Genomic DNA, 12540 nt, shown 5'->3' with positions numbered 1-12540 from the left:
AAAAAAAAAAAAAAAAAAAAAAAAAAAAAAAAAAAAAAAAAAAAAAAAAAAAAAAAAAAAAGAAAAAAACTCACTAGAGAGAGAGACTGAAAAAAACCTTATTTTCTACAACTTCTCAAGAGAGGCTGGGATTTGGAGATTGAAAAGCACTCAGCATCACAGAATTACACATACAGACTTAGGAGATGCAGATGCACAAAGTTTGGGAAGACAAGAACTTTGTGATATAATAGAAGAAAGAAATTGTAGTAAAAAAGAATGCATCATTTTAAGGAATAACCACAAGACTGTTAACCATTCCAGGGGATCAAACCTGTGTCTCAAGCAACTTCAGACAGTGAGAAGGTGGTTGGGGTTAAAGAATGAGTATAAGTGAATTTACTACTTTTTTTTCTCTCTATCTAAACTGGTCTTAGGCTACTTCTTAAAAGAATTATGTTTAAAGATTTTTAATAGTTTTATTAATAATGTTCTGGTGGGTTTAAGCCACCACAAACCTGTTTAAATGGGTGTGCTTTCTTATATCAAATAATAGCTTAGTTGTGTTGAGAATTGGGAAGAATATTGAGTCACTTTTTGGTGTGGAACCTTGGATATAATAGAATCATAGAATCAACCAGGCTGGAAAAGACCTCCAAGATCATCAAGTCCAGCCCTTGATCCTTGATGCTGTGGTTGCTAGACCATGGCATTAAGTGCCACATCCAGTCTCATCTTAAAAACCTCCAGGGACAAAGAATCCACCACTTCCCTGGGCAGCCCATTCCAATGCCTGATTACCCCCTCTGTAAAGAATTTCTTCCTAATATCCAATCTAAACCTCCCCTGGCACATCTTAAGGCCATGCCCTCTTGTCCTACTGCTGATTGCCTGGGAGAAGAGATGGACGCCCATCTGGCTACAACCTCCTTTCAGGGAGTTGTAGAGAGTGATGAGGTCTCCCCTGAGCCTCCTCTTCTCCAGGTTAAACAACCCCAGCTCCCTCAGCCTCTCCTCATAGGACTTGTGCTCGAGTCCCTTCACCAGCCTCGTTTCTCTTCTCTGGACCTGCTCCAGCACCTCAATGTCCTTCCTGAACTGAGGGGCCCAGAACTGGACACAGTACTCGAGGTGTGGCCTCACCAGCGCTGAGTAAAGGGGAGGTCCTGCTGGCCACACTGTTCCTGATCCAGGCCAGGATGCCATTGGCCTTCTTGGTTACCTGGGCACACTGCTGGCTCATGTTCAGCTTCCTGTCAATCCAGAGTCACCTGATCATAAAAGGAGATCAGGTTGGTCAGACAGGACCTGCCTTTCCTAAACCCATTCTGGCTGGGTCTGATCCCTTGTCCATTCTGCAGGTGCTGTGTGATTGCACTCAGGATGATCTGCTCCATCACCTTGCCAGGCACTGAGGTCAGGCTGACAGGCCTGTAGTTTCCCAGGTCCTCCTTCCAGCCCTTTTTGTGGACTGGTGTGACATTTGCCAACTTCCAGTCATCTGGGATCTCTCCAGCAAGCCAGGACTGTTTGTAAATGATGGAGAGAGGCTTGACGAGCTCTTCCACCAGCTCCCTCATCACCCTTGGGTGGATCCCATCTGGTCCCATAGACTTGTGGGGATCCAAGTGGCTCAGCAAGTCGCAAACTCTTTCCTCCTGGATTACAGGGGGGCTATTTGGCTTCCTGTCTCTGTTCCGAAAGCCAGCTGTCCTCAGGACAACCTGTCTTACCATTGAAAACTGAGGCAAAGAAGGTGTTAAGTGTCTCAGCCTTTTCCTCATCTTTGGTGACTACGTTACCCCCCATGTCCAACAAAGAATGGAGGTTTTCCTTGCCCCTCCTTTTGTTGTTGATGTGTTTGTAGAAGCACTTCTTGTTATCCCTAACAGAAGTGGCTAGACTGAGTTCAAATTGTGCCTTTTTCTCTCTAATTTTCTTTCTACATCACCTAACTATATTCTTAAACTTGTCATGAGTAGCCAGCCCTTTTTTTCATAGTCAGTAAGCTCTCTTTTCCCCCCTAATTTCCTTCAAAATCTCCCTGTTCAGCCAGGCTGGCAGTCTTCCCCACTTGCCAGTTAACCATCAGTTATAGTTTCAGCAAGTTTTCCAGAGGAAAGGAAAAAGGATAAGGGGAATAGTGAATGTCAGCAGCTGAGACCAGAAAATCTCTACATAATTTCACAGGACAAAGAAAAAACACTTATACAGATTTGGAATTTTATTCCTAACTAATTTCAAAAGGCAGCCCCTGACATTCAGTCATCAGAGCTTCCCAATACCTAGAAAATGAAAAAATAAATGCAATCTTTTCCTCCATGGAAAAGACTAGATAATCTAAGTAGAGGGGTCATTGCTGCCTATCCCTGTAGCATTTAACAGAAACATGTAAGTATGTCATCAGTAAATTTAAATTTGTAGCAAGATTTCAGTTACCAGCAATTATCAATAAAAAATGTAAAAATAAAGATATTAAAAATAGTGGAACTTGAGAGATTTAAAAGCACCATCACAAATCTAGGTGAGTGTGTTTAATATACAGAAGACTGGACTAAAGGGTACTTGTAGAATAAATTATTTTAAGACCCTAGGATGTTCATTTTAGTTTTATCTTAAGGCTTTTAGAAACCTGGTACTTTCCCATAAATGTCAGAGGTTACTTATCTTTTAAGCTTCATCTACAAAAACTACTTGGAGACATTTTGTCTCAGTTGAAAATTTACTTACTTACTGGATGTTTACTTTCTCCTTTCCTTCTTTCTGCCTGTCCAGAAGTTTGCTCTTTGCTTTTCTTCCAGCCTTTCAGTTATTGATGAAGTTCCTGGCAGAGATTTCCAAACTCTGAAACACAGAATTCCAGGGACTAAAAAAGGCTTGTGGAATCTTTTCACTGACTTCTGTGGGCTTTGGATCAGGCCCTAGGGCCTTATCTACCCTACCCAATAACACGTAAACAATATCAACACAGAGCTACAGTATTGAGCTCGTTTGTCAAGTACTTGCCAGAGCTGGAACTAATTCAGATACTGTCAGAGGAACCCGTTCGCTGCAGAGAAGCTGTGCCAAATTATTTGCCACAATCAGGTTTTATCTATTGATGAACATTCCTGAAAAAATACCTTCCTGTGACATGAAGAGGAACACCCACGGGGTATGTTAGTCAAAAGGCCTATCAAAACATGGTAATACAGATATTCCACCACACAAGTTATTCATGTGGTTTATAAAACATATTAAGAATATATTTCTCAGCTGGTGTTCCTCTTTAGGGATCCCTGTTTAATTTCACACCCTGTTCTCATCCTTGTTGGACTGAAAGTGAATGGGATAGTGTCATGGCTTTCTGTATCACGCTATCTTGATGTTTGAAGGAAAACATTGATAAAGCTTGAAGGGAAATATATCCTTTGCTCAGCTTCTCTCTGTGTTGATGGTAACAGAGAGGACTGCATGGGGTAAGGATATTACAGCAGAGACTTTCCAATTTGCACAGGAATTTAGAGGGATATAAATACAGACATGCACTTGGAACATGCTCATATCTGTTACACATGGAGTTAAATGCACTCCTGCTGCTACTCATGCTGAAAACACATGCTATCTATTGCTCCTGCATAAATATTTGCTCCTGAGCAAAGTCCCGCAGCACCTGCAGAAAGCCTTTTCTAGGGCACAGGCCAGCAGATAAGTGTCAAAGCATGAAGAACCAGCAGGGAATGAGTTACATGTTTCCTTGGAAGGAGTGGGACCAGGATACACGTGGTCACTTTCACTACTGCTGAGAAACTACTGGCTGACAACTTCCAAAGACTTCCAAATACACGCCAAGACCAGAGTTGAGTACTTCTGAGCAACTGTAGCTCACTTTAAAGAGAGATGGGGCAAAAGCAGACAGCTGAAATTTGGACATTGATTTTAAGATAGTTCTTTGCTTATAGAAGATGAAATAAGAAAAAAATAATCAGAAAGAGGTGACACATGAACTGTTTCAATCTATGCTTTCTCTTATTTTGCTTTCACAAAGCTCAGAATCTCCTTTCTTCCCCTCCTCTTTCTCTATTTCATTCTCTTTTCCCTAACCAATTCCACTTATCCTTTCATCTCACATCCATTTATCGCCTTCCCTTCTTCTTGTCTTGCTTAAAAGTATTTGCAGCTGCTGAAATCAGTAAAAAGGAAGACTCACTTGAAATAGGAGAATCCCCATGAGCTGAAACACATGACAGATTGTGACATACCACCAGTAATCTATTTTACTCAAGACTGAAAAGATGATGACAGTAACTGTGCAAGTTTTCCAAAATTCGGTACAGTGTTATACAGCATAAGGATGTTTTAATTCTTCACAGAAGAAGCCAAACAGCTTAAAATGATCTGCAAAGATTTAAAATCTGTAATTGAAACCAATCTGTCTTCTCCAATACAATGTCTATTAACTAGCCCTGGCATAGGTAGGATATCTAGTCCATCAAGGTGCAATAGGCAAGAAGACCAGAAAGCAGTGACAAAAAATCACTTGTTAAGAAGATATCACCTTTTGGTTTTTCATCTGTTGTTGACTATGCTAATGCATAGACTACAGCACACTGCAGGAGCGTCTCTGTGGAGAGCAGCAGCAGAGCAGCTTGAGAGCCACTGCTCAGTGCCAAAAAAAAGTCTTCACTCAGGTCTCATCTTGTTTCACTGGGCAAAAAAGACATCTTCTGCACAGGCCCTTCAGCAACTGACATTCCAGGGCTCAAGGAAACACTTAGCAGCATATTTAAAAAGCAAGATTTCTCACACATTATAATTACAGAATGGTCTCCAGGACCACACCTGAGCACAGGTCCTGCTACCGTCAGCAGGGACTGTGTGTTTAGATTTGAGAGCAGAATTTAGAGCAGATTAACTCAGACATGCAAACCAAAACAGATAGATCAGATGGACAAGATTAGCTCTACCGATCTTCCTGCAGCCAGAATTACCAACCCAGGAGCCCTCTAATTTGCCAGAAGTTCATACTGTGGCTCCACACTAATCCAGCTGATGCTGCAACTACATCCATCATGTCACCTCTTGAAGAATTTCATTTTTTTCTGCATTTAAAGTCTATTCCCTCATATGGAGGTAAATGTGCATTATATATGCCTCAGTAAAGTTTATTTTCTCTTAGAAAAAAGTAAATGAAACTTCTTACTAATAAGTTATTAAGAACTTAAATTATGTTTCCAGTTGATGAGTTGAAGTACAGTAAATCTCTAGTACAGGATATTGCTTAATACAGAAAGACTGGAAGTAAAACATGTATATTGGTATGTAAGTGCATTATACCCAAAGAAGTTATAACCACTCTCAAGGACTGAAAAACTGTCTTTCTGACACCACAGAAACTACAACCTCATCTGCTTCCAGCACATATCCAAAACATAGCTCCATACTAGCTACTATGAAGAAAATTAACTCTATCCCAGCCAAGACCAGCACACAGGAAAGCCAACAAAGAGTTTATATAGGCTGTTGCAAGAGTTCAATAATTTAAATCTGCTATGGTCAAACAACTATTTGCTGTAAGGGAAAACAATTCCTTCTTAACCTGTTAAGCTGGTAACATGGTAGGTAATTTGTTTGACATATGGTTTTGCAAATGTGTTTTCTTCCTTGCAAGATTTATCAATATGCTGCTACAGATTTCCAATTTTTTTTTCTTCCAGAATCCAACACCTACTCCAGCTCAGAGCTTGAAATGAGAGTGCACTGAATGCTGCTTTCTCTATACCCTTTCCAGTTGAAACACATTCTAAAGTCTAAAGCTACTAAGCAGGGATGTGGAGGGAGCCCATGTTTTCCAGTTCTTACTGTTGCAAAGTGCAGCAGTGTTGTGATGGACACACCGGTACGTTAAAGCTGCAGAAAAACGGTTTACCCTGCCCGGGGGCTTCTCCACTTCACTCCTGGAGGTTGCTGACCTCACATTGCAAACAGCCAGATGACACACTCTGAATCACTGCAGTGAGGGTCACGGTGTCCGAAGGCAACCTGAAATGGCCAGTGTACATTAAAATACTGTTTTCTAAACTGTAGCAGCTCAAGAGCTGCTTTCTGTGCTACTGAGCTGTGCTTGTCCATGGCAGCACAGACAGCGGCCACTAGATACAGCTTTGGGCTGCCTGTTTTGTGAGTCACCCTCCTTTCTGTGAGAGTGGCTGGTTTTGTCTTCCAAGATTAGCAGCTTTGATATTTAGCCCTGCTCCTTTCAGCAGTGTGGGGAGATGGGTACTCTTTTCTGGCCAGACCTTTTCACATGCTTTGAACTGTGCTCTAGGCAAAAGAGAAGGTGTTAGCAGTCCTTGAGAGCCATCTATCCAATTCTATTCATCCAAATTTTCTGAAAAACACTAATATTCACTGCTTATCATCTGTGGATCTCAACCTGGTTTAGATCTAGTAAGAATTTTTAGCACGTTTTCTGTGTTCTTGACTTGTGCCTTTGCCTATATTCTGAGGTTTGCTTTATTTTTTGCTGAGTGAATAACTGCAAGAAAAGTATGTGGACAATCCATTATTTTTTTTATTAGCAATGTTCTGTGTCTTATGTTTTTTATAGTACACTCATTCCAGAAATTAATTGTCTCTGCATATTTTCATACACTGAGATCTTTATCTGTGCTTGAAGCACCTAGGACATACCAAAAAAAATTTAAAAAACTTTATTATACAAATTTACCATATAATTCAATATTTTTTAAACAGCAACAAAAAAGGACTGACAATATTTGGCTCAGTCACACAAGCTTTGAAATTTGCAGTTAAATGGTTGATTTGAATGCCTGTATACGTGCATGGGCAAAATGGGAAAGGTAAGTCAATGTAATTGCTCATACATTATGTGATTTAGGTCAGTACTTAAACTCCTAGTATTTGCTTAGAATTACATATCTTCCACAAGGCCCACTGCTTAGGTTGGTAAATAACAGCCTCATCAGAAAGTCGTGTGCAGGGAGTGGTTTTTTCAGAGAAATATTCAGGTTGATCCCATCCTTTCCATCTTTGGTCAGATTATTCTACTGATGCACCTAGTTCAGCATTGGGGTTTTTTTCAGACAAGAAGGATCTGCTAGGTGTAGATCCCTCCCTTCTTACATACTGCCAGGCATCCTGTTTTGCACATAGCAATTACCTGAACTTTGCTTCTCTTGTGGTGACTGCAAATTTGGATTCCTGCTGTTCATCATAAAAACATTTTATATATTCTGCCCATCTTTACAGGACAGCTTTATATTCATAGCATCTTCATGCATTTTTAATTATTATACCATGAATATATTTTCTTGCCTCTTTTAATGTCTCAAGCTTTCAGGATATGATGCCTTTTTCTGACTTTCTCTAGTTGCATGTTTCTATGTTTTATCAGATCTTAATTTCACCTATTCCCTTTGAATTTTTTTCAGATTTTCAGTATTACTTATGCAATATTGATATTCCTTTTTCTATTTTTGCATTTCCTCTTTTCATATGCTGATCCATGACATATTCAATAATTCACAGTTGCTTACTAAAAAAATCTCTTCATCCCTAATGCAAACACAAACACACACCCAGCTGAGGGATGTGAGAGCTGTGTACATAAAGCTCTTGAAGGAGCTTCTTTTTGCTAACATTGCAGCTCTGTTTTCCCATCACTACCATGATCTCTCTTTCTGTTCATCTTTTTTAACACAGCCTTTTTCTCCTTTGGCAGTTTTCTCCTCTCAAACTATTTCTTGCAACTAACCGCCAGCGCTGAGGAATAGCCATCCCTGCAGCAAGACACAGTCCTCCATGCTCTCAAATTTCTTCAGCTACTAAAGAAAACATAAAGCTCTCCTTTAACCATGGTGCCCACAGAAGAGACACAAACCCAAATATCTGAACACACAGGCTGAGTGAGGCTTTTCCCTGAGGCTGCACAGGCGGAAGCTGGAGGGATCCAACCCTTGTCTCTCTAAAGACTGAAGGATAAACTCGGCTGCAGTTGTTGGCATCATCAGGAGACTCTTCTCGCTGGCACTAGTGGAAATAATTGTAAAGCCCTGTCTTAGTGCGTGGGAGGCTGGAGGTAATTTTAGTGATGGTGAAAAGTGCCAGACTTATCAGACATGGAAGATGTTGCTCTAGATTTCACTTGTGTAGCGCTTTATGTCTACTCTAACTCGGTGTAAAACAACATTGCTGGTTTGACTGGGGAGTTCTGATTTAATAGTTGTTAGCACACTTGTTTTGCAGCACTAATGACTAGGTAAAGATTTCTTTTCACAGAACAGGAGCTGTATAGGCAGAAGGATTACAGCTTCATTTTGCTGGTGTCTGCCTATTCTGCTGTGGTGTCAGCACTTCCATGTATGCAAAATTATTCAATATATTTTTGGTACCGCAACTAAGCAAATTAATAAGCTTTCTTATACATCACATCGAGGAAGTCATTAATTTGTTATTGGAGGGCACAAACTCAGCTCTGAACAGTCCTGTACTGTACTGTGTGAGACACAAAGACATGTTTTTTAGTATTTATGGACTCTGGAAATGCTTGGGAAAAAGTGTTTATTGTGTTGTCTTACTAATCAGAGACATGACAGTTATTTGAAACATAATCTATTTCTTGGATTGTTACACCATATTTTGATAATTGTAGTGAAATCCTAACGCTAATACATGAAATGCAGTATATTTTTGTATCACTGAACTCTGTGGACTTTATTGAAGGGCAGAAGAAGAATATACTGGTTCCTGCACTCTAACTTCCACTGTTCAAACCACAGTATCCAGACATTGGCTCTGTTTGGAAGTGTCAGTCAAAGCTTTTCTGATGTGAAATATAAGACATATCAGAGCTATCAGTTTCATCAGCTATAACATGTTGGTGGTAATTTTCAGTAAAGGTCTGTCCAAGAAAAAGCCTTCAGTCCAATACCTTCAACTTTTAAGAGAGCTTGACAGTAATACATTTCCAGCTGAGCTTTAGCATCTACAGTGGAGCAGAATGGATCCATCATGAGCCTGACTGCCTTCACACTACAGGAAAATTTGGCTCACTGTCACCACGTCATGAGGCTCAGGCTCATGTTCATATCTGAATATCTGCTCTGAGGATTACACTGCCTACCAAGGAGTAATTAACACATCCAGGCAGTCCTGCCCTGCCTGGGGACAGATGTTCCTCTGGACTCCAGAGCTTTGTTCCAGGAGCTACCTAATCCCATCTATGCTTCCAACTTCACCACTGCAGACATTCTCAGCTGTCATTTTATAGAAGCATTTCACCTGCTGATGAAAGAGACCTGGTAAGGCACAACTGTCCTTGAGAAAACATAGCAAAACCCCTCCCTGCCCCAAACCCCAATTTATTATCTCAGGTATCTCCTTTTTCTCCTGCAATTCAGAGAACAACAGCAATTCCTTAGGCTGATAGGATCAGCTTTCTTCTTCCTCTTGACATCTGTCTCTCTGGCCAAAGTCTTCTGCCAAAAGCAACATGGACACAGATTTTGGACTGTCTCCCCTACCTGCCTGCTCTCACCTCTCCCTAGCAGTGCAATGATTTCCCATCTGACCATGTCAACATCTGCAATCAAGTAGGCTGAATAGGAAGAGGAGCTGCAACTCCACTTTGTGACCCGCAGCTTCCATTCCATAGATCACTACCTGAAAGAGGGACCTTTAGAAGAATTAGTTTCTTTAGTATTATTTTGCAATGTTGGATGTGTCTAGCAGAGGGATGGGAAGTCCATGAAACTGAGAAAGCAAGCAATAGAAGAATATAAAAATGTATGGCCCCAAGAAAAAGCCTCGCAAATAGACTTGAGTGAGCCTGAAATAGGATTTAGGTCTGAAAAACTGGTATTACTTAAGATCTACCTTATACTAGTGGAAAACAAGGCTTTGATTATAAATAAACAGGACTGTGCCACAGACACACCTGATTTCATCACCAGTTTCTCATCAGACTGTAAAATAACCCACAGCACTGAACTTGACTGTTCATGTCAACCAGAAGAGTCCAGCATGTTTAAAAGATAGAGAACTGTGCAAATAGTAAAAATCCGTGGCAGTTACCTGAATTCAGGCAGTTTTAGTAACTACTTCACTCAGCCTGGTTTTGGATCCAAGCAGAACTGGCAAAAGAGAAAAAACCTCAGCTCTGGAAGCCAGGGGCAAAGAAACAATGTGGGGAACAAAATGAAAGTTACCTTGTGAATGGCAAGTTTCGGCTTGCTTCTAACTGCAGTAATAAGAAAGCAAAGTGATTCACTCTGGCAAAGTTTTCCAGCTTGAGGAGCTTGAAATAATACGACCGCCCACCACAACTGCTGCTTGCAAGAGAGCTCAGGGAGGGGGGGCAGGAGCAGCCTGAGAGTACCAGGGAGAAATGGGAAAGGTGGAAATGGAAAGTTCATTTTCAGCAAAGTAGAGATAGATGTTGGCCTATGGGAGACGAGGGTAGAGAGGCAGTAGCAATAGCATTGCAGTCTCATAAAAATAAAATTGAGTAACGATGGTTTGTTCTGTGAAAGAAAAGCTGTTCTGCTCTTTCACAGAGGTTGGGAGACAGATGTTCATGTGTGCCACGTAGCACTGCTCCTTGGAGGAACTGCCTGGACACGGTATAAAGTCTTCATTTTGTCAACTGCTGAGAGAAGGTATATTTTAGAGGTGGCTAAGAAGGGTGACCTACTTGTGGCAGGCTAGTCAGAGAGTGAAAAAGAAACCAAAACAAAACCAATATTGATTTTTGGACTGAAAGTGGTTAATACTTATCTAGATGTTCAAACTGATATCAGACTGCAGCTTATAAAAAGTTGGCCAATCATAGCAAGATTTTCCAACAAACCTGTTAACATTTTTCAAGTACAGACATGCTGACACAACTTAAAAGAAAGCTACAGAATTGCAGGTCTCATTACTGTCACTTAAATAAAACCTCTGAGACAATTAATTATGTGTTTTTTACTTCTAACTTTATCAAAATGTATGCAATAGACAATAAATTTTATTTTCTCAACCTATATTTAGGTGAGCATGCTAAACTTTTTTTTTATTATTCTTTGCAAATCACTTGTCACCAAAATTGTACTTTGTCCCCAAGCATTTTCCTCATTTCTTTCTATTCTGTAATTCAATGACCACAAAATTACACGAGCTTAACTACAGAAAGATTAATTTTATGTTGTAACAGTTTCATCTTGCTGGGGCTTTTCTCTTTGTGGACCATCTGCACTTGATAGCTTGATACCCACAGTTTGTTTACCTTTCTTAAGGGTAACTTACATTTAGTGGTTTCAATCCTTTTCAGTGAGTAGACCCTAAACAACTATCAGTGGGTCTTCTCATGCTTCCATAAAAATTTGAAGCCTATTGGCAGTAAGTGGGGGGTTTTTATTACCTGCTGCTTCTTAGTGATAGCACCTCAGAGGTCCATGGACCACAAACCTAAAGCTGCTGAAAGCCTCTCTAACTTGCACAGACTTACTCCACCTGTTCTGCAAAGGAGCCTGACTTTAACCTTGTTATTAATGAACAACATCAAAGTTGTGGGCAATGTATGAACTGCAGGTACACACTGCATGGGACACGTGAAATGTATTGTCTGTGTGAAATATGAGCTTAAAAATAGTATATAGGCTCTTGTACAACAGAGGTGTGAAGAAATGCCAAGGTCTGTGCTGTATCCAAAACTCATATTTCTAGTTTCTTCCTTCCAGTACATCTATAGGAACACCTGCCCATATTTGGGCCTGAGAGTTCATTGAGAACCATTTTACAGCCTGGGTGTATGAAACTTCACTGCAGCATGGTAGGACAAGCTCATGGATCAGAATGAACTGAATCCAGGGAAAACTGAGTGAGCAGCCTCACTAAAAAAAAAAAAAAAGGTTTGAAAAACTCATGCTTTGAAAGGTCCTGGTCACTGGCATGGTGGTTTTTCTCCTCTGGTGCTGTTCCTCCCTGATTTGTTTTTATAAGTTTAGGCAGCTCTGCTGGTACAGCTGCCGCCGGAGTCCTGCCAGAGGAGCCATAATTTCTTAATAGCCTCTACCAGTGAGCTGTCGTGTTAACAAAACAGAAGATGAGAAAATGTAGTTGTAGAGCAGGCAGATGTAACCCCAGGCTAAGGAGGCAGCAACTTCTCTAACGTGGCCCCAGAGGAAACCTGGAACCAGTGTACCCAGGAGCAGGTGGGATGTGACCCTCCCTTCTAAAACCACCAAGTTTCTGTCCACCTACTTAGACATGTAAAGCCTCGATCAAGCTTCAGCTGTGCACTGAGGCCAGCCAAGGCAGGCAAACAAACCCAGGAGTTTTCGTGTGTCCCATTCACTTCGTAAGAGGGGCCCCAACAGTAATGCATTGACAAACCAAGCCATCAGCTATTCAAGATGATCAAGAGCAGTGACATTTCCACATTTTCAGACTCTCAACAAACATAGCTAATTAAGTCTTGCATCATCTCTGCAGTTAAACACAAGTGAGTATTCATCTCCCCTTTTGACAGAGGAGGAAGCTGAAGTCTGTGGGGTATTTAGGGCCACAAAGCAAGTCGCT

The sequence above is a fragment of the Lepidothrix coronata genome, unplaced genomic scaffold (assembly GCF_001604755.1).
Source record: "Lepidothrix coronata isolate B3197 unplaced genomic scaffold, Lepidothrix_coronata-1.0 Scaffold80, whole genome shotgun sequence".
Taxonomy (NCBI): domain Eukaryota; kingdom Metazoa; phylum Chordata; class Aves; order Passeriformes; family Pipridae; genus Lepidothrix; species Lepidothrix coronata.
The sequence above is the reverse complement of the archived record's forward strand: the minus strand, read 5'-3'. Positions refer to the sequence as shown.